Below are 26,275 nucleotides of genomic sequence, written 5' to 3'. Positions count from 1 at the left end.
GGACCCTAAAAGAGAAAGTGCCCTCACTAGCAGGTTGTAATTAATAGTCATAGACCAGCAGCCCGCATTTGTTAATAAGCCACACCCTCACTCTCTGGTAGAAATGAGAGCATCACTGCTTTAATCAGTTTCCCACAGGTTTCCTCATGTTGTAGTCAGAGTACTGCCTGTAACAATGTAGACATCAGGAAAAGGAGAAGGACTAAAAGCTCCTACGTTTGATTTCTCAGTTTCTCTGTTCCTTTACAATTTTAGTAAAAAGAAAACCAGTAAGCTATCCATATTGTCAAAGATTTTCATCCTGAGTTCTGTTTCTACCTTAGGAGATTATTTCAAAAGGAAAAAGTAGGGATGAAGGGAATTGTTTTTTCATTCATCCATTCATTCATTCATTCATCCATCCATTCATTCAGTCAGTCTAACCAAATGCCTAATATGTCCTAAATATTTTGCTAGCATTTGTAATAACAAGATGAAAGACACAGTTTCTGTTTTGAAATATTTCTGTGGTGTAAGAAAAAGGAAAAATAAATATCCAACTAATTAGAACACAGAGTGATAAGCACTTGTAATTAAGTTGAGCATCAATCTCCGAGGGAGAGCAGAGGTGTGGGACTGTGCCTTTTAATGAAGAAGCTCAATAAATGAGTAAGTTTTGAGGAGATGGTGCCTTCAATGGAACTTGAAGGATGGAAGGAACTGGATAAATCACAGTCGATGGGGCGGGACACCAGGTAAATGCAACTGGAAAGATTTGAAAGGGACAGAGCAAGGCCGAGTGTGGCCCACTGAGGAAGCCACAGGTACTGTCAGATAGCGCAGTACCTGTCTAGTCCTGAAGAACTGGGGCTAAGGGGTAAGGCCCACAGAGATTGGCATGAAGCGCTACTTTAGTCATGGGAGGGCTAAGGCCGGAAGGAAGAGTAAGAGGCGTCTGGGCAGCATGCAGGGGATGTGTCAGAGCAAGAACTGTGCTTAGTACTCTCGAATGCCTGCTTCAAGAAATGGCTAAGGAGCTCCAGGCATGGATTCCTGGTGGTCAGCAATGAGCAGACTAGTCCCAATACGATCCCCCTGACTATTATCTAATCTCTTTTGTTGTCTCTGGAACCATGGCTCCTTCCCATCAATGAATTCATTCAGTCCCTGTAATCAACTCTGATTAGTGTTGTTTAACATCAATCTTTCCTACTTTTTTCAAAGAAAGATACCAATCAGTTGCCGCATACCCCTGCTTGTTAAAAGCAGCACCTCTCCTGCTGGCTTACCATTCTCTTAATCAAAAGGGCAGGAGGAAGCAGTTGGGATTCACTTTTCTCTTTTTTTCTTTCAAAGTACACAAATGTCAACTTCCTCAAGGATGTTTGGCACAGCGGAGTTCAGTCATATAACGTACAAAGTCAGCTTGATCAAAAGGTTGCAGGCGGCCCACTGCTAAGATGGAGGGAGAAAAGGAAACCACGGGCCTCCCTGAAGTGTGAATGAGTGCACAGGCCACAGTCACATGTGTATTTACACTGGAGACATGCTGAGACCACAAAGGCGAATAGGAAACATGAACTCTGCCAGGATACTCTCCATCTTTGCCTGTGAACCTGGAGCAGCACTGGCTGCCGGGGCTGTCTTCTATTATGCCCAGCCAATCAGTTTTATATACTCTATAGCAACCCGCAGCCATGGCCAGTTTGTGGATTTTAACATTTTCTGTACGTCACGTACTATAATTTGCCTTCCCTGTCTGGGTGTGGAAGCATTTGTACCTACATGGCAATACCTCCTAGGTTTGAGGTTGAAAGGCTAAGGTTCTTCAATGAAATTTCCTGTTCTCTAGGGCTAAGGTGGTGTCTTAGTCACTTTTCTACTACTAAGAGACACCATGAAGAAAGCAGCTCATAACAGTATTTAACTGGGGACGTGCGTACAATTTCAGAAGGTGAGCCCACGAACATCATGGTGGAAGCATGGTAGCCAGCAGGCATGGTGTTGGAAGAGCAGCTGTAGTTGAGAGCTTTCATACTGATCGAAAGGAGGAAGACAAAGAGAACAAAAACAGGCCTAGTCTGGGATTTTGAAACCTCAAAGCCCACCCCTAGTTACACACATCCTTCAATAAGGCCACACCTCCCCGACAAGACCAGTATGCAGATCCTTCTCAAACAGTTCTATCAACTTCAAACTGCAGAGCAAAGATTTAAATAGACGAGCCTGTGGGGGCCACTGTCATTCAAACCACCACAGGGAGACTCAGAATTAGACACATTTCACAGGTAACTATGAAACTTAGGGATCAGGAATATCTGGGAAACAATTTCATAGACAAAAATCTTGGCCACAGTGGCTGACAAAGCCTTCATTCCTTACCAGTGACCTCATCTTAATGTCTCTTTGTGTCTGCACTTAGTGCAAGCTCAAAGTAAATTACATACTCATGTTCCTTTAAAAGAGCTTGATATATACTCACTGACTAATTTTTGTAATTTTGCAGTAAAAAATATCAAACAAGGGTTAATCTAGCTCATTCCCATAGAAACATCAATCAGTAACTCCCAATATTGACCTCCAATTAAATATTGTGTAAGTATCTGCTTAGTCAACACTATTTGACTGTATGGAGGGGTTCTCTATCCATTTTCATTGTGCTGTCATCTGATTGATGATATCACTCAGTTCAGTGCTGCTAGAGGTGATACACAGGAACACCAGCCTGCTTTTTGTTGAATCTCAGGGATGGTAATGCTGAGGATGATACAAACCAAAGAAAATTAAACAGGAAAAGAAACTGCCCACCTTAGTGCAAAACCCGTCATGCATCTCTGACAGGCCCAGTATATTGTCTCCTCTCTCTGGCCAGTGCATCTCTTTCCTTACCTTTTAGGAAGACAATGCAGCACTGTTATGAGCTTACCATAGTGTTTCAGTTAACACTACTAGGATACAAATGGACTTCTGCTGCCTCTTTTGAAATAATTTCACAATGATGAAGAAAATGAAAATTTCAGGAACAGACTAGTATGTGACCTGATATATGTATGAGAGGGATGGAAAATGGTTATAAAGAATATCTTTTAATTGCAGTTGTGCTGTAGTGATATTAAGAATAGTGCAATTAATTCCCACTATCAAATTAAACAGATAAAAGAACTTAGATTAAAAATATAAGTCTGCTCTGCTTGCCTTGGTCTTTTGTAAATGAAGTAACCTTAAATTTAGTTTATTGTTTCTATTTTTTTCTCTCTCTCTAGGTCAAAAAATATATGACCTTCCTCATAAGAAATAATATACAGAGTGACTGTGAAGGTCGGTAATGAATAGAGTAGAGAAAATTATTGCAAGTAAAATCATCATCTAAGGTAGTAGACTATTTTCCCTAGAAGCCCAAAGCATACTGATGATCCCTAGTGGGGCAGAATATGTCTCTTGAGTGGGGTAGAAGCACTGAGTTATGGAGCATGCAGCAAGAGATATCTCTTACAGTACAGAATTTACCAAGAGTCAGGGAACATTAGGATAATGTAACAGGTAGTGTCTTCAGACAGCAAGGAGGTACAGACTGTGGCTGTACAATGGAAAATTATACTCATTTTAAACAGTCTAAATCTATTGGCTACCAGAACAGTGGTAAACATTTGACAAGTCTTTTTGAATTATATCGGATACAACTTCTATTTTCCAAAGTTAGGTTGGAACTAAAAAGCTGTCCTGTACCTTCAGACTAAAATGAGAAAGCTACAGCAATTGCAGCAGCAGCGGCAGCAGCAAGGACATGGCTTCGACTAGGAGTTCTTGCCCACGAAGAATCCATGTCCTACTAGTCCCATTGACAGATAGGTAAATGCAGAGAAGTGTCAACAAATACATACTAACGTACATCTAGAATTCCCTCACCCAGACATACAGAGAATGTGTAATAGCATCCAATGGTATAACACACGTGCCCACTAATCAGTAGAAATGGTTACCTACAAGTACATGAAAAGAAGTATTAATATGAAGATGTTAACATCCATTGTGGGTAGAGGCATGACATTCTATGCTAGGCCCATGAGTTTTCTATTCACAAAGTCTTTCTTTAATTTTCTCAACAGTTTTCCAATAAAACTTTGCAAATCTAGGGTCCAGTAGTCAGGATGGATCTTACTTCTAAATTCATCACTTCTAAACATGCCTTTCCATCTCACAGTTGAATTTTCTTTCATCCATTATCATGTTTTCACAACTCATAACATTGGATTCGCCTTTGCATATCTCTAACTGACTTATTATTATCTCATTCATCCAGTTCACTGTAGTTTCTACAGCAGAGGTGCTCATTGTTCTACCAAGCCTTCTACACTGAACATGGGCCACCAGCGTGCAGAGCCCTGGAGCACTCACTGCCATTCTTTAATAGACTAAGAATTCCCATCTAGATACTTCTAGGAACTAATTACTAATCTTAGCACAACAACTATAAAAAGTCTACCATCCTTGCGAGCAGTAATTGTGTTTTTGATGATCAGCAGGATTGTTAACTATTGTGACAATTACTAGCTGAGTTCAACACAGTACTTTTTTCTATATTTAAATTTTACCTCTCCTATAATCTTTCCTCACTTTTTTCATGAATCCAGAATAGTGACTATCAAGGAAATATCATAAACATATGTCAAAATGTCACTGGCAGTGGCTTTATTCTTAACAATGAATGGTGATGCTCTTTCCTATGTTGGTTTGCTATTAGGCACACTGCTTTAATAATACTGTTTTGGTCCTTTTAAACTTTTCATTAGTTAAGCTTTGGACACGGCTGGCACTAGCTTATGGAAACAGCAGCTATAAGGAACCTGAGATGAAGTTCAGGGCAAACAGTCTCTGATGTTCATCAGGGAGCCAACATAAGGATCAGTGTGGGAGGCAAACACATGATGCAGAAGAGTCCGCCAGCGTGCTTTAATGCTGCTTCTCAACAATGTGATTAATATCCATTTTTACTCACTTATCACGGCGGTATTTTTCTGAAAATGTAATAAATATAGAAAAGGGTATGTGAATAACATGATGCAGAGATCAGCATCAAGGTTAGAGACAAGGGCATCAGACTAAAACATGAATCACTGTGAGATGATTCCAACTCCAAATGGGATGGAAACATGCATAGGCATACAGAGTATAGCTCTAGGGAAGTGCTCACAGTGACTGAAGTAAAAGATGTAAAAGAGGTCAGGCCTATTATTTTAACTGAGTATTGATACTAAAGGCTTCCCATTAGACAGGAAGACAAAAATAGTGAAGAGTTAGGACTAGATGGCTGAGAATGATTACAAAGAACATGGACAGAGCAGCCTAGGCAGAAGGTGAGGTCAGCAGTTAGCACATTAAAGCAGACAGGCAGGGGTTACCAAGAGTCTAGGAATGGGAGAGCATTCACTCAGTCATCTGTTTGTTGTTTATTTACTGAATTAGAAATTCAATGTGAACTGATCAAGAGATACATATTAGATCATGTTTAACAATGTTATAAGTCAGAGGTAAAACAGGCATGAAGAATTAAAGCAGTCAATGTTTAAGAATTAGAGTAAGTAAATGATAGGAATGGGTCCCACAATGGGATGATATATTTGAAATTTGTTAAAGCTAAAATCAGTCAGAAGTCTACATCATCCAAAGATAGATTCTGTCTACATTCTCTTGGAAATTAACATGTAAGTAAAATGTAAGCCCATAGTTGGACTAAGAAGGCATTTCCAGATGGAAAGGACACGCGAATGTGTGCTTGTGAGTATACTGTATTTTTTTCTAACATGTGTGAACCATGATTCTGTGTCACAGGAATAGGTGATAATGAGAATTTTAACCATCAGAAAAGAGCCAAGGACTAGAGCAATAGCTCAGCACTTAAAATAACTCACCACTCAAGTAGTAGTGTGAAGATGAGAGTTCTGATATAGGTATAGGTATCCTGATATAGGTACAGGTATCCTGATATAGGTACAGGTATCCTGATATAGGTACAGGTATCCTGATATAGGTACAGGTATCCTGATATANTACAGGTATCCTGATATAGGTACAGGTATCCTGATATAGGTACAGGTATCCTGATATAGGTACAGGTATCCTGATATAGGTACAGGTATCCTGATTGATATAGGTACAGGTATCCTGATATAGGTATAGGTATCCTGATATAGGTATAGGTATCCTGATATAGGTACTGGTATCCTGATATAGGTACAGGTATCCTGACTGTAATTCTAGCATTTACAACATGGAGGCTTGAGAGATCTGGAAAACGCTGGTAAGCTAGACTAGTCCCTTAACCATGAACTCTGGGTTCAACTGAGGGATCTGGCTTCAGTGAGTAAGGTACAAGATAATGGAGAAAGTCCCCATTACCTGTGCCACGCATATGCATACATTTTAAAATAATCAGAGCAGACAATGTTTGTAACTTTTTAGGCCTGGAACTCAGAGAAAACAATTGGATTGTTCCCTGATTCTGCCTTACACAACTACATAAGAAGAACTAGGAGAAGGGCTAGTAGGAGGCTGGAAGATGATCATCAGAAAGTCCCTTGTTTTTACTGTGAACGAGTGAAAGAACCTGATGTTACACTGTGTAGATAACGTTTTAAAGCAGAAAAACCCAGATGCTCATACTATCACCTCTCTCATGCACATGTGCATGTATTTTTGTGAGTGTGTGTGTGCGCATGTGTGTACATGTATGTGTGCATGTGCGTGCATGTGTGGCTGTGTAAGAGAGGAGGGGCTCCCTTTTATTATTTGACCTTCAATGAATAATAAAACTGTTTTCAGCCTTTAAGCCTATATCAGCTGCAAAGGTGACAGATACCTGTCATATTTTAGGACAGCTTATCATTTCATCCCCTGGAGTGATTGAGTATTTATAAACACAAAGATAGAAACATAAAGCCTATATGTATAGGCAAGAGTGCCCTGGAGGTGGCGATTAGGACTAGGCAGTAATTTTAGCTTGAAGTTCCTATGACTTAAATAGCCACTTGAGCTCTGCTCTTGCAGTTTACGATGTCAATAGAACCCCTAAATGAAATTACAGCTTTCTGATACGCAGCAGGGTATCCTTTCTTTGCCATGCAATATACACGGCCAGAAGAAATTGCTCTGTATACGGGGTTTCACTAAAGCAGAATTTATCATAAGGCAGCTCTGCTAAAATATCATTATGCTGTTATTCACTGGATAACACATCTAATGACTCGGGGTGCACTTGATAGCCATGTTTCAGTGAACACAGACGCACGCCCTGATGTGAACTGGGCACTCCAGTGCTTCAAAGCACTATCGATTTCAATTCTACCATAATTTACACCTGGCTTGTTTTGCCAATAGCCTGAACCCATGCTAACACTGGAACACACACATACAAGCTTTAGAGAAATCAGAAATGAACTCTATAGCACAACTACAAGCAGAAAACTTTTGCTGTTACAATCTCTCTAATTAAATATTCTGTATGATTCTGTGTTACACTTGGATATTTATTCTGCTAGTACTGTCCCGTGATTGGCAGTGACAGTAACACTAAGCTCTTATGTTTATACAGACCATGTGTGCTTCTGGGGTAGGCTCTGGGCTGTTCATCTTGCTCACTATCCCAGTGTATCTAGCACAGTGACAGGCACATAGATAGTAGGTTTACGATGGTGCCACTTCCTTCTCTCTGTTCCATAAACACCTGTACTCCAACAGTCTGATCCTGTTTGTTTTCCTTCATCGTATTTTCCTTGAGACATATCGACTTCATAATTTGAGCTTCTACCATGACCATGATGATTCAGAAGACAGCTATGCATCTATCTCTGTCTCTGATCTAGCTCCAGTATTCCTGACTGAACCAAACTGCCTACTGGACACCAGTCTGGATGCTCCCCCAACAATTAAACATATTCAAAAGGAAGTTTATCATCTTCCCAGCCTACAAAACTTACTCCTCATAGCTTTCCTTGTCTAGTTGTATAAGGCAGGGACCTGGGAGCAATCCAGAATTCCTCCTCCTTTCATGCCAGGCCCAGAGGTTATTAAATCGTGTCCATTCTGTCAGTTATCTCTGAACACACCTCCTCCTCTCGGCCTATTCCCACAGTTACTGTCCTAGTTCAGGATTTCATTGTTTCCTGACTGAACAATTTAAGGTGCCCCCTAACTCATTTCCCTGCCTCTCCTCTCCCACTCCTACAATCTATCCTTCACTCTCTGCTGCCAGGCTGATGCTCTGTTACACCATGTGATTATTAACCTCTACTTGAAACCTTTTAATGGCTCCCAAAATGCTGCAAACAGTTAAAGCATCTTTGGATGGCAACCAAGGCCGCCATGACTGTTCCTCCCTGATACATAGGGCACTATTCTCTGTACTGCACAACTAATTCTGAGTGATACCCTTCTTCATCTCTGTCCCCTGTCCCCTACTTAAGAAACTTTGCCCCTGCTGCTGCCATCACTAAATTCTTCCTTCTTTGGCCTTCTGGGAAAATCCTTCACAGCCAGCATAGATTTATTACCTTCAGCTTCCTTAATGTTTTACTCCAGGATATTTTGAGCTGTACAATGTTTGGAGAGTCTACGTTTTTTTGAACACCCTCCTGCCTGGTCATCAGTATGTGACATTATCCCAAGTTCATTCTCTGTTCTCTCCTTATTTAATCCTTTCACCACCGGTAGGAGACCTACCATCTTCACATTGGCATGCTCCTTGGCTATGGGACAATATCGCATGGCCTCCATTATTCTGTCCTTACTGTTTTCCTCTCTCCCATCTGCCCCTGCTATAGCGCCATCTTTGTTATCACTCTGGTGTGCCTGGTATATTCACTTTTGTACACTCTGCAGTATTTTATTTATATGTACATGAATGATTTCATTTTAAAATTTATTTTCAGCATCTGAATAAAAACATACAACTATATATACTAGTGGGGCACATGATGTCTCAATAATTAATTATATACATACAGTATAATGATTAAATCAAGCTAAACACATTCATTTTTAAAAATAATTATCATTTTCCTATGATGGGAAAACTTAAAATTCTTCTAGCTTTTAGAAATGTCTAGTAACTTACCTCTTGCTCCAATCTCACTATAACTCAGCATCTTCACCTTAGCACAGCCAACTTTCCACACCCTCCTTGACTCTTCTTGTCCTTTACTGACCACAATTCTCTTTAACCTTCTATTCGCAACCACAGCATCCTTGTTCAGGTCCTTTGCGCTGGATAGTTCTACTGAAAAGATACTTGCCCTGACACTGACAAAATTTGTTCCCTTCCTCTCACTGAAGCCTTGTCTCAAATGTTTTCTCCATGTAATTTAATATGACAACATAAGCCCCATCTTTCTCATCCCTGATTGACTTTTTTTCTACAGCAGTCAACACGAACAGGTCATGTACTTTCCATATGAATTTTCTTATGCGTCTCTCCTAGACAGTCTATAATATGAGAATAGAGACTTCTCTGTGTTTAATTACTCTTGAATCCCAGCCTGGAAGAGTGTCAGCTACATTGTTTGAGCTCTTCAATGAATATTTGTTTACCAACCAATCTTTAGCTCCTATAATAAAAACTGATAGAGTACAGATTCAAAAATATTTTGTGAATGAAAAAAGAATGAATGTTAAAAAATGTTTAATGATTATAATGGAGAAACAGACTTTATACTCTGATCCTCAAAAAACACTGGCAAGTCAGTCAAATGGATACCATTATCTTTCTTAGAAAATGAAGCAGATGAGTCCCCTAATTTAGAAGCCTAAATTAAGTCTACCTGATTTGTTCTTTTTTTTTTTTTTTTCCAATTTGCTATTGAAATGTAGAGACAATTTTTGTACTCTGATCATGATGTAGCTGTAACATTTATTACAGTATTTTGTTCCTCTTGACTAGGGAGGCAATTAGCAGGAGGTGAAAGTGCTAATATCTTTTATTACAATTTATATCCTTCCATATTTGCTGCCTTTCATAAAAAGATCCTTTTCTTTCATTTTCAAAAGTGGATTAGGCACTCATACAATTTTGTCCCTTAGAGTGATTTGTATACACTACCCAAGAGGCCATCATACTGCAAATCCTGCCAGAAGGAACTGGAAGGTGAATGTGGTATTTGTAGCTTGAGGATGAACAGGTTATTTGATGCCAAGTTTGTGCTACTGGAAATGTCCTCTCTATGTTAACTCCCAAAGAAGAACAAATTCACTAACAAAACATTATAGTTTTCGGCATGTCTGCTGAGTTAACTTTTCACTGTTTGAGGGTTAATTGTCCATTTTGTGAATGACTTTTCTCCCCACCCCCCTGCCCCTGGCTACTTACATCTAGGAATACAGTTTACTAGACAGTGCAGAGAGACAAATTTAAAAATATGAAAATGAACATCCTATCTATATTCCGCACACACAGACGTATGGAAAGTTCTGGAAAATCATTTTCAGAAAACAGGATTGAGTACAGATTAGGGATTGTCATGCAGATTGACCACTAACAGTTAAGTTTAAAATTCACTTTATACAATTAGTTATTTCTTACTATAGTCATATTCATAATATATTCACTTACTATCTGGCTTATTATATCAGGGTATTATATGGGGTACTGGAATGGCCACACAGCAAATGACACACTAGAGGCTGGCTCAACTGATGCCCCTTCTCTGAAGATGCCTCAGTGGGCTGCGGCTTAATAACTGAAGGAACGAGCACCAAGTGAATCTACCAATTTCTCTCCTCATCGATCACTACAATTGAACTTGGCTATTTTCAGCTATTATTTACCTCAAACAGGGCATTTAATTAGTGCTTGTTAAGACAGTGCAAATGATTTGGCTGCCTGTCCTCTTGCCCCTGGTCTTTATTGTGCTGCCTGTCTGCCTCAACTCTCTCTTGTCTTGTTCACAGCATGCATAGCTAATATTCCTGTGCCTCCACACCTACCACCTACTGGCTCCTTAAATGTGGACTTTGAGAAAAGGAAGAACCACTGATTGACTATTCGCAAATATTCGCCATCTCTAGAAGCTCTGGCTAACATGGAATATTATAGGTAGTGTGCTATGTTCAGACTACACAAACTAAGATAGGTTTCTGGTTACCTACACAAGTTCTAGAAAATGAAGAAAACTCCTATAAATTCAAGACCTCTATGTTCATCATAAATGACCTAACCTTTGGGGGTTAGAGGAACTATCTCAGTAAATGGCTGGGAGAGTTTCAGGTCTTGGAAGATCTAATAAGGAGAGACAGTCACGGATAAATCTACTGATTTGTTTCCTGGACATGTTTCTCCATTGTGGTAACCAAGAGATACTCACTGCCAATGAATATAGATAATAATCCATTCCCTATCCATTGATCCTCCAGTTCCTCCATTAAGATTGAGGCAATAGGACATTGTTTGGAAGGGGAAGGAATACACAAGCACAAAATATAATACCTTCTATCAATTCAAAGGTTTTCAATTCAAGGCAGCATATGATAAGTGATGGATGGCTGCTGCCTGTAAAACTGTTGTCAGTCTCAGACCATCATTAGAGAAGTGGGACTTGACTGACTGGGTATCTTGAAAGGATATCTGGGAAATTATAGTCTGATACTAATATGTAAGTGCAGTATTAAGGTATTTAATATACAATTGAATAGCTGAGGAATGGGAAAGAATAAACTGGGTCATTTATATATGTATTAATTCTTACCAAATGAATTCATTAAGTATATTTCTCAATTTTAATTATTAGCTATTTAATTTCTGTCTACTTAATTTTCAGCTATTTCTTACACAGAACAATTAATATTTTGAAGCTGGGCATAATAGAATTTAGGTTTATAATCTGATATGTATGTTTAACCAAGGATAATCACTAAACTTACCAGTTATATCATCTCATTTGTAGATAGTGTTCATAAATATCTGTATAAACTGCATTCTCAATGTGATAAAATATCCCCTTAACTTTGCTTATCATCAGTTTAAAAATATTTTGTGGAATTCAATATCAAGAAAGTCTAGGTAAAATGGCATTTTAAATATATAAGAACATAGTTTTGTACACATAAATACATTTATAAGTTAACATACTCAACATATATGTCCAAGAATCATCTTATATAGAAACTTCCTAGGGAAGCCACTATCCCCCAAATTTCTTCACAAATAGAACAACTTCTTCCCTTGATATTGGCATGGCTAGAAGGCTGAGAAAGAGTAGACAGTCTCTTAATGGGGAAATCACAAGCTGGCTGCTGAACAAGTTCTTTTGTCTATAATTGTAACTCCCTAATCAAATAAATATAGTATATAGGAAACAGTCCTATCTAAAACTTGTTTGCAAGAAAAAATATATTTTAAAACATAGAAGTTTAATGAAATTTAAACTTTCAGATGAACACTGAAAAACAGAATTAGTAACAGTATGCTATAAAGGCTTATTATATAAGTATGGAAAATACTACATAATATGAATGCAACTATGCCAACCTACAAAAAGACATCATTTTCTCTCTGATCACACACACGTATCTATCTATCTATATTAATCAAAGTCTAACTTCGTATGTACATCAGTTCACCACAACATTTTTTTATGACCATATAGATCTTAGCAACTAAAAGAAAAATTCCCTGGCAGATTAGATTTGTAAAATATAATTTCTTGGGACATAATGTTAGGTAAATGTGTTTATACTCTCTGCCTAAAGTTGCTTACAAATTTTTATGTACAGTCATAGTTCTCGAGAATAAACTGTTTCCAAGTGTTAATAGACCCAGCTGTCTTGCCTGTATAGACTGAGTTTTTCTCTCAGTGTGTGTGGTTGGTGTGTTAGCATAGAAAGACACACACAAAGACTCTCATGTAGCTCTGGATGGCCACTGAGGTCCATACATTTCTTAAGTCATGTTTTAAAGGTCAGAACACAATTCTATTGTTAAGCTTTTTAGAAAATAACAAAATAAATAAAAGTACCCCATAATATATTACCTATATGAATAGTTCAATAATTACTAACATGGGCTACTAACATGGGCTAACAGAAATGTAGTCTATCATACCAGGCTTTCCTTTCTGGCCCTAACTTATTGAAGCAGTGTTCTTTCACACCGAAAGCTAATAGATTTGATGAACTTTGGAAACTACAGGAGCCATACTAGGAAGTCATTTGTTCTAGAGGTCACTGACAAACCCTGTTGTGATTGTAGCAGTACACAGTGTCTGAGGGCACTTGGGACATATGAGCATGTGTGAGTTCTGTGGTTAAGAATCCAAATCACCCCTGGAAATCTTTCTGGCAGTTCCTCAGAAAATTGGACATAGTACTACCGGAGGACCCAGCAATACCTCTTCTGGGCATATACCCAGAAGATCTTCCAATTGGTAATAAGGACACATGCTCCACTATGTTCATAGCAGCCTTATTTATAATAGCCAGAAGCTGGAAAGAACCCAGATGTCCCNCAATAGAGGAATGGATACAGAAACTGTGGTACATTTACACAATGGAGTCTGCTTGTGGACGTTGTACATCGTGGTGCGGAGCCTAGTGCGCACCACGATGTACAACGTCCACAAGCAGCCCAGCACTGGCGAAGGCCAGGGCCAAGTAGTGGGAGTGGGTGGGTAGGGGAGCAGGGGCGGGGGGGGGGTATAGGGAACTTTCAGGATAGCATTTGAAATGTAAATAAAGAAAATAATAATAAATAAAATAAAAAAAAAAGAATCCAAATCACCCAATATAGCAAACAAAATTCCAGAGCTGAGTGTCAATGTTATATATTGCATCACTGTTCCAGTTGGAACAAAGGTAAATACACATAACAGATACATACGAGACACATCTGTAAAATCAGCTATTATTAAAGCATTTCAGCCCTAGAAAAAAATCTACTGGCCATGTGTTAATAGCAAAGACAGCTAAAACAATAAAATAGCATTTCTTCCCAAATATTTAAGGACATTGAGTAAGTACCCCTTAGGCTGGGTTGTGGTTCTGGGAAGTTTAAGCCTATGAGAACCATATTGGGAACATCAAAGACTCTTTCCCCTCCCCAAAGAGCAATTCACTTCAGAGGATGCCACATAGATAAATAATTTAATGGCCACCATGGTTTTGTTTGTTTGTTTGTTTGTTTTTGTTTTCTCTTTTTTCCCTTTAATATCTTAGAACATGCCACATACTTGATTTTAGAAAGGTGAGAAGGCACAGTAAGATGGGACATGTCTAGAACAACAACAAGCAGGGGCGTGACAGCAGAAGACAAGCCCACCCACCTGACATTTCACTTCCAAGGAGTTTGTGCATACCAAGAACAACACGTATGGTCCCTACTGGCTATGACAGACCAGACTGCAACCCCACCCCCACCCCATTCCATCCCTTTGACAACTTTCCGGAGCCCACTCAATCAGTCTCTTCTTATATTGAGGACAACACTATATTTGGGTTTAATATTGTGGAGACAATCATCAGTTTCCTTTGTCAAGATGATGAATTTCCCTGGAGCCATATAAGGAGTCTCACTGCATTCTTCTGCTCGGTACCATGAGTACAGAAGAATAAAGAATAGGGTGTGACACAGAAGGTTTTCCTGAAGTCAGATGGGGAGAGGCTCCTAACGTTTCAGAGCAGCCTCAAGGAAATGATCCCTAAAGGAAGAGTCCTCGCAACCTTTTTGTGGCTCATCTACTACAGATTTTCTATCTGGCTCAGCTAGCTGTGCGCACGGCACAACGGCTCAGAACAGAAATGCATCAAAAGTTAGCAGAGGGAGAGAAACTTCAGATGAATAATTATTCCCACTTTCACTTCCCCCTCCCACCACCCTGAGCTCTTCCTCCCTGCCCCAGTCACTCACCTACCTTCCTCCTCCCACCAGCATGTTTGCTAGGCATGTCAAGGCTGACAGCCCCCTGTGGCAGCAGGGGAAGCAAACCCTAGTCCTGCAGGCAGCTTCCAAGCAGAGCCTCAAGGCTCTGCCCTTGTCCAGAGTGCGCTCAGCTGTACACACTAAAACTCCTCACCACTCTGATTGTTTGGTAGGCTTTTTTAAATGTTTTTTTTTTTTTTTCTTTTAAAATACCCTTTATTTCCTGCCTGCCTCAGAGACACCAAGAATAGAATCCTTGATACATCAGAATCTCGAAGCTCCCCACTCACCAGGACTGTGGTTCCTGATCCAGGGAGTGACGGCTGAGAGTCACACAGTCTCCTGAGAGTGTCCAGGCCTGGCTGCTAAGCTCCCTGCTCTGATTAGTCTGTTGAGTTCACAGTGTTCCAGAGTGCTGAAGCACAGAAATTAGGGAGGGGAGGTGGAAGGAAAATCACTGGAGCCTCTTACGATCTAACTTCCACTAACTGAGAGGAAATGTCTTATAAATAAACAACAGCAAGAGAAACACACACCAAAAAAACTATCCCATCCTGCCAGAGGAATGTACATTATTGTCTCCCGACGGAAAACTTTGCACCACACCAGAATGCAGCCATGTCTCCTGAAACTACCTCTCTTAAAACAGAAAGAAAGAGACTCAAGAAGGGAGGTAAGGAAGCTTTTCTCATGTCCTTGAATTCTGTTGGGAAGTTCATGTGAGTTCCCAGTAGCAGGCTACTCTAAGCAGTTTCACAGAGTCTGTGTTCCAGGGTTTCGTGCGGAGGCTGCTTATTAACAAAATTTCATTTCTGCCCAGATCATTGCTCTACCATCCGGACATTTTCAGAAGGGAAGTTCGGGGGGGGGGAGGGTGCAACTGTGGAGGAGAGGAAGAAAAGAGGACAAAGGGAAACTCCTGATGACCCAGAATGCCCTAGCCACGGCCAAGAGCCATGAGAAGCAAGCCCCCCCCCCCCCGCCCCCTGCTTGTTGAGGACTTGACAATGGGGTTGTGTTTAATCTACTTACTCTTTCTGCTCGGGAGGCTGAGGTTCCTACATTTCCAGCTCATGCTGGACTGTACCGTAAGCAACAAGTGAAATGAGTTCAGTGAGCTCATTCTAGTCCTTCAACTCCTGTCCACATCACTAAGCGACTGCACAGCTTGGCACAGGCCAGGATGAGTCAGCAGTCTCTGGTCATGAGAGGCCAGGCCTGGAATAGCATTGGGGTGTGTGTGTGTGTTGGGGGTTGGGGGGAGGCAGGTCTGGAGCAAAATGAAGCTGAAAGCCAGCCTGAATTGTAGGACTGTGTAATATGCAGGATACTGCAGTCCCAATGAAAGAGCCTCACTAGCCCTGGGGTAAAGAATATAAAACTGCAGGAAGAACGGCAGCATCGTAAGAACAAAACAGACTCTAAAGGCTAAAGCATGCTGGCTACTATTACTACATGAGCACCTATTTATTCATGTGCTGTAAGTTCAAGTAAAAACAGGTAGTTCCATACTATATTGTTTTAGCATTCTGATATGTTTTCCAATTGCTAAGTAGCAAAACAAAAAAAGCAAATATAGCAGTTATATAGAGAAGTAATATACTCTATATAAAGTAATGCAATTGTAAGAGTAACTGACACACCAAGGATGGATATTTGGGCTGACTGCATCCTTATATAAGCTACACAAAACATTAAGTCTACATCAAGTCTGACAGTAGAAAAGAGCTGAGAGGAAAGACACAGCAAGTTCAATGGTACACAGAGAGGCCACTGCAGTGTGTCTGCAGTTCTACTCAATATGTATAGTATACAGGACTCTGTTAGATAGTGACCACCAGGATTCTGAAGCATCACTCCTTTGCTGTACACTATAATATAGCCAGAGGTAAGCCAAAAGAAAGGAGGGGTAAAATCTAAGTTAAAAAAAAAATAAATCAGTGATGGAGAGGCAAGCTGTGCTATAAATCAACTGATGAAAACTACCTAAAACAGACTGAAAGATACCAATGTAGATAAGGCTCCTGAGTGGGAGACTGGGACTTCTTAACACGAAGGGGGAAAGGCCGGCCGTGGTTTGGAGCTGTGCAGCATGGGAAGCAGAATGAGCCACCAGAGAAGAAAAACACTAGTGAACAATTTGAAGTTTGAAGGGGAGCCACCAAGATCTAGAACACATTCTTAGCTTTTATCTTTCAGATGCACAAGGTTGTGTGTGTTAAGAAAACATGTATGACAGGATATGTACCTTCTGTCCCACAGCATGTCAGGTAGAGTATCCTATCACATGTTCAATGAATTTCCTAGTCTGTTTCCTTCTCTTTGAAAAGGGGGGGGGGGTGACTGTATTATCCTAACTGGAGTTGCAAAGGCTGAGTTGTTTTTATCTATTTTTGTCATAGCATGTCTGTCTGATGCCGAATGTACCATAAACTACTATTATCACTAGCATCGCTTATTATCCTTATGTGCCTAGTCAGAGAAGCTCTGCCATTGGTGTCCCACCAGATTGAGTAGAACCAGAAGAAATACTACAGCAGATCAGTTGGATGTACTGCTTAAGACGCTTTGAAGAGCTTGTTTTTGTATGGGATGCTCAGTGTTATAATGTGAATACAGGGGATACTGATGATGTATTATGTGAAAACCTTGACTGGGGAATCTATGTTATCAAAGAGGCCAAAAGAAAAAAAAAATGAGGGAATTTTTAGAAGCTACTCCAAAAGCAACAGGATAAAAGTGCTATTGGACTTGACCACATGATGAGGCTTTTTTACCAAAGGGGAAAACTTAGTCCAGTTGATTGTCCCAGCCTAATTGATTAATTGTGGGTCTGACCATCTGGCTGATGAATGCTGACACCCAGCAGTGATTACTATGTAACACAAGTCCGGATGTGCTCTCCATGATGCCTCCCACATTAATGGTAACACTGAACCCAAGGTTCGTTTTTCAGGCCTCTTGGCTCAGTCTCTGCATGGAACAGTGGCTGTGGCAGGGAATATTTTACTAGACCTGGTCAAGCATATCTTCTCCTGTTTCAGTGGCCGCTCCTTTCCAATTCCGCCCCGATCCTCTCCTGAGCCCCCTAGCACATAATCAGTTTTCATGCAAAGCCCTCCATCTGCACTTTTCATCATGTGGCTGAGGCTCTCATCTCTGGTCGCTCTATTGTGAAGAAGGTTGTAGGACTGGCCTGCAAGGCTCGTGCTGCTGTTTCACAGGGGAGCCTGTGGAGTCCTTTCCACTGTGTCATCTGGACTGGTTTACTATCACTTATTCATATGGTTACAAAACAGAAATTATTTCATCCAAGTCTTGAAACTGAGCTAAAGTTCTACAATATTTCAATTCTGCATGAAGATTAAGAGAAGATAATTCTTACATCTTAAAGTGATTTGTCATTCTTAGATGTGTGCCATGGATAGGAACCATCCTTGCCCTGAAACTAACTTGAGATTTCAGGGAAGCATTTCCGAGTCAGAGAAACTGTGTCAGGCTTAAGAAAATAACAGGGTACAGTAAGCATGCCACCTACAAATCACTACATCAGGACATAGCATGTATGCAGAATTCCCTAGGCAAATCAGATTCGAACACATGCAACCTTTAGTTATTGCAAAAAGTTTAATTTTTCTTCATTCTATTTGGTGGAAAGGTAGGGGACAGTTAGCCCACACCAAATGGCTTGCAAAGCTTGTGTGAGGAGTCACAATGAACAATCATCCTTTCTCTGTTCTTTCCCCATCCTGATTTCCACCTTGAAATCATCCTGTCTCCTGGTCTCCACGGACGCTGAACTCCTGTGTTTGGGCTGTATTGGTGTTAATTTTCAGCAGAGAATGGCAGCAGCATGCTGAAATACAGAGTTCTGTGTGGGGAGTTGGGAAATGTTTTTGGCATGGCTGAGAGTAAACAACGCTGTGTCTTGGGCAAGTCAAGTCCCTTAACTCCCCATGTCTCAGTCTCTTCATTGAAAAATGGTAGGGTAGGACTGCATGAACTCCGCTCTCTCTGCCAACTGTAAGAATCTATGGTTCTAGAGCTCGTTTCCCTTTTTTCTCCCCTCTGGCATCAAATGCTCAATAACTCTGCATAAAATAATTTTTCTTTTTCGGTTACTGAAGGAAAAATATCTCTTTCATTTACTGCTGGGCATTTTCTATTTGTACCCCCTCTTTCTTTTTGATGTTAGATATTTTGAGTCATAAACATGAACATATTCAGATAGATGCTTTAAATTTGAAGGCATTTAAGGAGAATAGCTTTCCCATGTAGAACATTTAGTATAGCTCTGCATGGAGGAAGCCAGCCATCCAAAGTGGAGCAAAGGGGCCAATTCACAAATGAGAGGAAGCCTTTCATAATAAGAGTCTCCAGGCTCTTCAATTTAGATAAAGCTCAAATGCTATCAACTTCCAACTATGTTTCCAGTCAGCCCCAGACACCATCACAGACACTTAGGACTACAAATCTGAGGACCAACGATGGCAGGGATGCCACTCTTATTTCACCTCCACCATCCATTGCCAAGTAGGATTTAGGATGGCATAGTAATAAGAGCCAAGAGGACAATCTGTCATTTATTTTCCTCCAAACTTTTTGAAATTTCCCATTTGGGCTCTGTTTCCCAGTTTTAATTTGGTAACTGCCATTTTTCAGCATTTCTTTTAACAGGTTACTAATAATTTCTGATACAGGATCTCATATTTCATTTTCTGCTGCTAGAACTGCTGTTAATATTTCATCTGCCTTCAACTCAGCTCAGAATAAAGGCTGCTACATTTTAGATACTCTGTTAACACTTAGGTTCTGGGAATTTCATCTCCAGCATTCACTTAGTTTATCCATATCTGGTTAAGTAACAGGTTGAGGGTACAGGCAATATCTCAGGGTGTGCTAAACATGTTACAGATTTTGTGGCAGCTCTTCTCCAAATCTCTGACGGAGAGACTGCAGATGCCCTATTCGTTTTCCAAGGTAACTCATGACCGGCTTTGGAAGCAGAGTAGTTTTGACAAGCTGGGGATCACAGAGAGTTCTAGGTTAAATTTTTTTTAGTTTGAAATTTGCTAGATGTATCACCTATGAGGCCAGTCTCTTTTTCCACTTGCGAGAGAGAGAGAGAGAGAGAGAGAGAGAGAGAGAGAGAGAGAGAGAGAGAGAATGAGTCAGAGTATACATCTATATTGCTATATGGATCTAATAAATTTAACTGCTGAAGATTACCGAATTCTCAATAAATAATGGCTATCATTAATAATTTATAAATTCACATTATATAATTATTGGGTTTTGACACCTTTTCCAAGGTCAACAATTTATATCTATATCCAGATTTTTATTTTTTAATAACAAATTCACTGAGAACTAGAGTAAAATCCTTTAAAGTGTAGATCAGTAAAGCCATATGGTCAGACGGTGTTTACAGCACCACTGTTTGCTGCCTTTCTACCTAACTAAATTCTCAAAACATTTTGTTCATCTAATATCCAGGTCCAATCTTAGTCTGACCTGTGAGGACATGTGGACTTCTTCCAACGCTAAGCATCACAGATCATTTTAATGTTACTTCAGAGTGTATGAAGCAGGTTTCATCAAAAGAGAAAAAACACATTGTAGTAAAGAACTATTAACATTAACAGGTGACTAGAATAAGGGGAGAATACCTTACAAGAATTAAAGATAACTCTAAACATGAAAGAACAGAAAATATAAGGAATGGCCACTCCTTGTAGAGCTGACATAGCATGTTCAAGGAAAAGTTGTTTGTATTCTTAGACAACAATCTAGACCTTGCTGGGTACAAGTAAAATCTTTTCGGATTTGGATAAAGACATTGTTCGACAAGGCACAGGCATTGTCTACTGAAAGCCAGAAAAGTGCCAGAGAGCTTTCTCAACAGAAATTGTTGGTACCTGTATTCTTGAATGGCAGCAAAAGATATCCATGGGATAGAGCCTCATGTGTGTGTGTGCATGCTTGGTGTGTGCTAGGAGAAGCGGGTAAAGACCGGGTAGTTGTACTTCAGCTGGAGCAAATAGATAGGAGTATGTTTCATACTGACAAATATTAGAGAAGTTATCCAAAAGAAAGAAGCCAGGTTCTGGAGAAATCGTATACAGTGCATTAGTCAGCCAATGGAGTAGAGTGAGCCAGGAAGGAAGCCCTCTTCCTTCTGTGGTATGCTACTGGACTCTCAACTGACAAAGTACTTTCAGGCCAGTGGACAAAGGAAAATGCTTAACTTGATCTTAGCCACAAGTCTGAGAAATGATAAAGGAGAATACTTTAAAGACTCACATTTTTTGTAGAGTAGGTAAGGAAGGGTGAATTTAGACTCAAAGGTAATGTGCTGTTAGGGTTCAAATGAGAACTGTCTCCATAGGCTTGTGTATTGGAACACTGGGGTCCTTGCTGGTGACACTGTTTGGAAAGGTTATTTAGAACCTTTGAGAGCTACAGCCTGGCTGGAGGAAGCCCACCACTGGGGTGGGGTTGAGAGTTTATAGCCTTGCCCCACTCCCAGTTAGCCCTCTTTCCCTATAGCGGTTTGGGTAGGGTCTCTAAGCACAAATAAACTTTCTTCAGTTGCCCTTGGTCATGGATTTTATCACAGCAATAGAAAATCAATGAAGGCAAATGGTAACAGACACAGGTATTATTTGCTCACACATTTCATGAAATAATTCACTTTGGACTTATAATCTAGTGTTCTTAATGTATTGCACTTTTACTTATGTTCATTAATAAACTGACTCCCTCTGTACTGCTGGATAAATACTGTCAGAAGGAAGGGAAATAAGAGGCTACTAAATGGAAACCTATACATCACCAGTTAAAAAAAATCTCAGTACTAATATTTGTGTAGTTACCCTTCTCTCCCAGTGCTGCCCACACTTTTTATGATTTACTTAGGGAAAAGGGCATACATAAACATGACAGTACTGATCTAACTCTGTGACCCAAATCAGCATCCCTTCCGCACACCAGAATCTCACTGATGTGGATTATTAGGGATCATGACAAATAGTCCAAAGTTGGAGAAAGGTAAAACCTACCTTAGGTATCATCTTTTCCTTTCTCTCCTAACTACAAATCAGTGTATTCTATGTTTTTGATATAATACTCTCCTACATTGTGAAACTTTTATTAAACAACAAAAAAAAAGCACCAGGGAGTGAGCAGGTAGGTTCACTACTAAAGACATGTGATGATTACTGGGGACTAGCTTTATACCGAGGTAGGAATATATACTCGAACACAGCTCCCCTTCTTCTGCTTGCTTTCTTCATGTAAGAAGGGTTTTGTTTGTTTGTTTTGCTTTGTTAATAGAAGTTAGGTTTAAAAACCTCTGACATTAGAGAACTGCTTGCCTGTTGCAAATGTCTGAGCACAAATTCTAACTGGATCAGGAGAGTGCTAAGGGAAATGTACTTTGGGAGGCTCATGCCTCATCCATAAATCCATTTTTCCCTTGGCCTGATCACAATCAGTACTCACCTCACTGCCGTGGAACAGATCCCTTTTCAAGTCATGTTTTCTGAAAACCAGTAGTAACATCCAGTAAGACAAGGTTTTCTGGATGCCCTCATCATCCTCTCACAATCACACTGTAGGCATCTCTGTCAATCACAGGTGGGTATGCTTAAGGTCTTCTTTTGTTTGTGTTACATATAAATACTAAGGGAAGATACAATAACCCTGCACTGAGGCCCTCCCTCCACACCATGTTCACATACCTCTGAGTCAGTTCTCGAGTGGAGAAGAGATGATGCACACAGAGCATCATGAATCCCTGTAAAACGGGCTGGCTGGCAAGTCCATTTTATTTTCGTTTGCCCTTCTGTTCAGCTGGCTTCTCTGCTATGACCCACTATACTTACCCTGTCGGCTGCTCTTGCTAGCAACATGCCTTTTTAATCAGCCTTCCTGGGGTCTGCATTTGATTACAGCATTTGTGTTCTATTTTGATTCTTTTGTACTGTGCCCTGTGGTGTTAGCTTGAAAGGTGTTATTTATAAAATGAAATTCTATTGTATTGCCACTTGGATTCAAAGAGGACATATAATATTAATGTAGAATGTATTTAATAATATCTTGAAACTATTAAATCAATTTCTTCATGAGAACACAGAAGGGAAGGAGGGAAGTGGGTTAGTAAGCAGGTAATAAGACTTAAGCATCACCTGAGCTTTTCGTGATGAGCCCCTGGAAGCTGGCATGAGAAACACTCTCGTAATAGCAGGTTCTAAGGAGAAGGACTCCCTTTCTCAGCCAGACCAGGGCAGCACACACCTGTTTAAACATTCAACTGTGCAGGCCAAACATTTTCCTAGGCTTCAGATGCAAATTTTTTTACTAAGAAAATCATGGGACGAGACATGAATATAACTTGCTTATGACCCAGAAAGGCTTAGGTAAAGAAAGAAATAAAATTGGTCACTGCTAGAGAGCTTCTTTTGAGATTTATAAAGATGTGTTCTCTTTTCTGATACTTTTCAAAAGCAGGAAATTCTCATGCTACCAAGAAAACAAGTTTCTAGGTTGCCATAATTAGACTGATTTACTCACCTTCCAAAATTGCCGGTTTCTTTACAGTCAGTTTCTGGGCTTCTAGCATGAGGATCATGGACCGGCTTGTAGAAGAGGACCCATCCTCTCCTCACTCGCACCTCTAATGCACACCAGAGTCTAATCTGCTCTCTCCGGGCATCACAGCTTGGGCAGCAGATCTGCTAGTGCAGATGTGCCATTTGGCCACTAGACACTCTTGTTTTCCTACTGAAACCACTAGAATCAAGAGCTAACTGCTATTTAGGTAGGAATAAAGGGTAATCATATGTGCTGTGTAGAAGTCATAAGTAAAAGGTGGGAACTGTAATATGCAAAGGAAGCTGCTTGTGCAGCTTGGAGCATGGGGGAGGGTGTACATTCTTACCTGTTCTCACTCACTGGTTTATACAATTCTCATAAAACCAGTGTCTAGCTTTTCAATAACCAGAAAGGGAATAATTACATATTTTTTTGCAGATGGATAATCTAATGATTTTAGAACAATATAAATTAAAATGTATAATGATATACTTTATATAATGATTCTTTAAAATTTAAATGATATACAAATGTATAGCCAAGTGACAGTTCAGAGACCATTTTTCATTGCCAAACTTAGAAATGAGAAATACTAACAAAGAAATGACCATACATTTTTGATGCCAAACCCAAGGAGCTAGGATGTAATATAGATGCATACCTCAATCTTTATTGTAATCACATTATCAAGTATTTGCATGAAAAATCATATTATTTAATCTCTGTATCCACTCTGGTTCTAGCTTATTAGTTTGTGTTTTGTAAGTATTCCATTAATTAGTATCTGTTAAATTAAACTGAACAATAAGAAGATAAAATGTTGGAACTCAAAGTAACTACAGATAATGCTGACGTATTGTACAGACAATAAGTAGTAACTGTCCTAGCTTGGTTCCTGTTGCTTTGAGAAAATACCAAGAGTAAAAGCAGCTTAGGGAGTTTCCTCTCTACCTCAGGAAGAAATCAAGGCAGGAACTAAAGCAGCGGCCACAGAGGCATGCAGCTTACTGACTTGCTCTCTATGGCTGCATCAACCTTCTTTCCTTTACTACTGAGGACTACATGTCTGGAGTGGCACCATCCATATGGACTGGGCCCTCCCATGTCAATAATTCATTATGAAAATACCCTTCAGACGTGCTACAGAACAGTCTAATGGAGGCATTCTTCTCAATTGCGACTCCTTCTTCCCAAATGACTGTAGCTTATATCAAATTGGCAAAAATCTAAACAGCACAATAACTTATAAAAGGGTCAATGTTAATACTATAAGTCTTTAGCAGAGTTGTTTTAAGATTCTGCTTCTGAAAACTAAATTGCTCAATCAATTAAACTGAAATAGGAGTTCTTCTGTCCAAGTAAGCAGCACTGTTTAAGAAGAGAAGAGAGCTCAGTGGTTAAGCATTCATACTGCTCTTGCATAGGACCTGAGTTTGGTTCCTGGCACCTACACTGGGTGGCCACAACTTCCTATATGTACAGTTTCATGGGATGTTAATCCTTCTTCTGGACATTGCTGGCGCCTGCACTCACATCTGCACATATTCACTCAGTCAAGCATATCTATACATGTAATCAGAAAATATGATAAATCTCAAAAGATGAAGCACTACTTAACTCAACTAACATGAAATAGTCTAATGTAACCAAGGAGGTTGGATCTAAAGTTACAAGTAAATTTCATTAAATGGCTACAGACATAGGCATGCTGGAAAAGCTGTTACTGGAGTTGCACATCCTAATACTCTATTTGCCTACTTGGCAAAATTAAGGTGGAGCAGACAACATACAGGGATGCAGTTAGTGTGATAGCAGAGCATGAATGTCCCCTATCATCTTGCCTCAGCAACAGAGCTCTAATAATACTATTGGAACCACAATATTTTGAAGAGATCTAGCTGAGACGTAGAAGCACACCACCATTGCTAAGAAGACACAAGGCAAGAAGAGTCACATTAAAGTAGCAATATGAGTAATCTCACTAGAGCTGGCTCTCACCCCTCCAAACCAGCTTAACTTCACACTGACAGGACTGTGCAGGCCATGAATTCTCCTATGGAAAACTGAGTAGGTTTAGGCAGGGTACCGCTCTGCCTGTATTCCTGGTTGCCTGGAAACCTTTTTGGGGTGGCTGCTTTGGAGTCCTACTTTGTCAGTTCTGGCTTCCCTGTAGAACCTAGTCCTGTGGGGCAGCTAAGGACATAGGAAATGGAGAGGTGACTCCTTAAAGCTAGTTCTCTGAAAGAATTAGAAACTGTGCAGAATCGAGGCTGTTCTCAGTGATGGAGAGAAGGAAGTAACGCAGGCACAACTTTACAGAACACTCTGTGTGGTTCCTTTTATTGTGTCTCATAGGTGGCCCTGAGGAACCATCTAAGTCCCTCACACCAAGCAATGGTGAGCTTTTCTCAGTCATTTCTACTTCAAATGGTTGGGTATGGGGGGAGGTATTTGCTCCTCCAGACACACAGAAGACTACAGAGCAAACTTGTGAAAAATATAAAGAATCAAGAAAGCACCACACAATCAAAGGAAACAAACCAACCAATTTGAGAGAAGTGAAGATCTGTGAATTGACTAAGAAAGTATTCAAAACAGCTTGTTGTCCTTACAGGAGCTAGGTGATCTGCAAAAGAATACAGACCAACAGCTAAGGCAGCTGAACAAAATCATGAAAAGGAGACATAATCAAAATGAGAAGTTAATAAAGACATAGAGACGAAAGCAACAATAGAGAGAAGCAAGGACTACTGGAGCAGAAGAATACAACATTGACCAGAAATACTCACTAGGGTTGTGTTC

General features: G+C 40.0%; 1 protein-coding gene across 27 annotated transcripts in view; it reads right to left on the bottom strand.

The window, feature by feature from the left end:
• The window catches only part of Zbtb20 (zinc finger and BTB domain containing 20), a 726,359-nt gene that overhangs the window by 243,900 nt on the left and 456,184 nt on the right, over positions 1-26,275 (bottom strand). The window contains exon 1 of one of the 27 annotated variants that reach the window (XM_029544677.1): positions 15,911-16,038. The exons of 24 other annotated variants lie outside the window; for them this stretch is intronic. The gene's annotated coding sequence lies outside the window, so the exon portion shown is untranslated. Of the gene's footprint in view, positions 1-14,870; positions 14,891-15,168; positions 15,783-15,910; positions 16,039-26,275 lie in introns of those variants that run through there. 2 more of the 27 variants (XM_029544679.1, XM_029544682.1) reach the window with 2 other exon arrangements.

The sequence above is a fragment of the Mus pahari genome, chromosome 12, assembly GCF_900095145.1.
Source record: "Mus pahari chromosome 12, PAHARI_EIJ_v1.1, whole genome shotgun sequence".
Lineage (NCBI taxonomy): Eukaryota > Metazoa > Chordata > Mammalia > Rodentia > Muridae > Mus > Mus pahari.
This window is presented reverse-complemented; position numbering and strand designations above follow the sequence as displayed.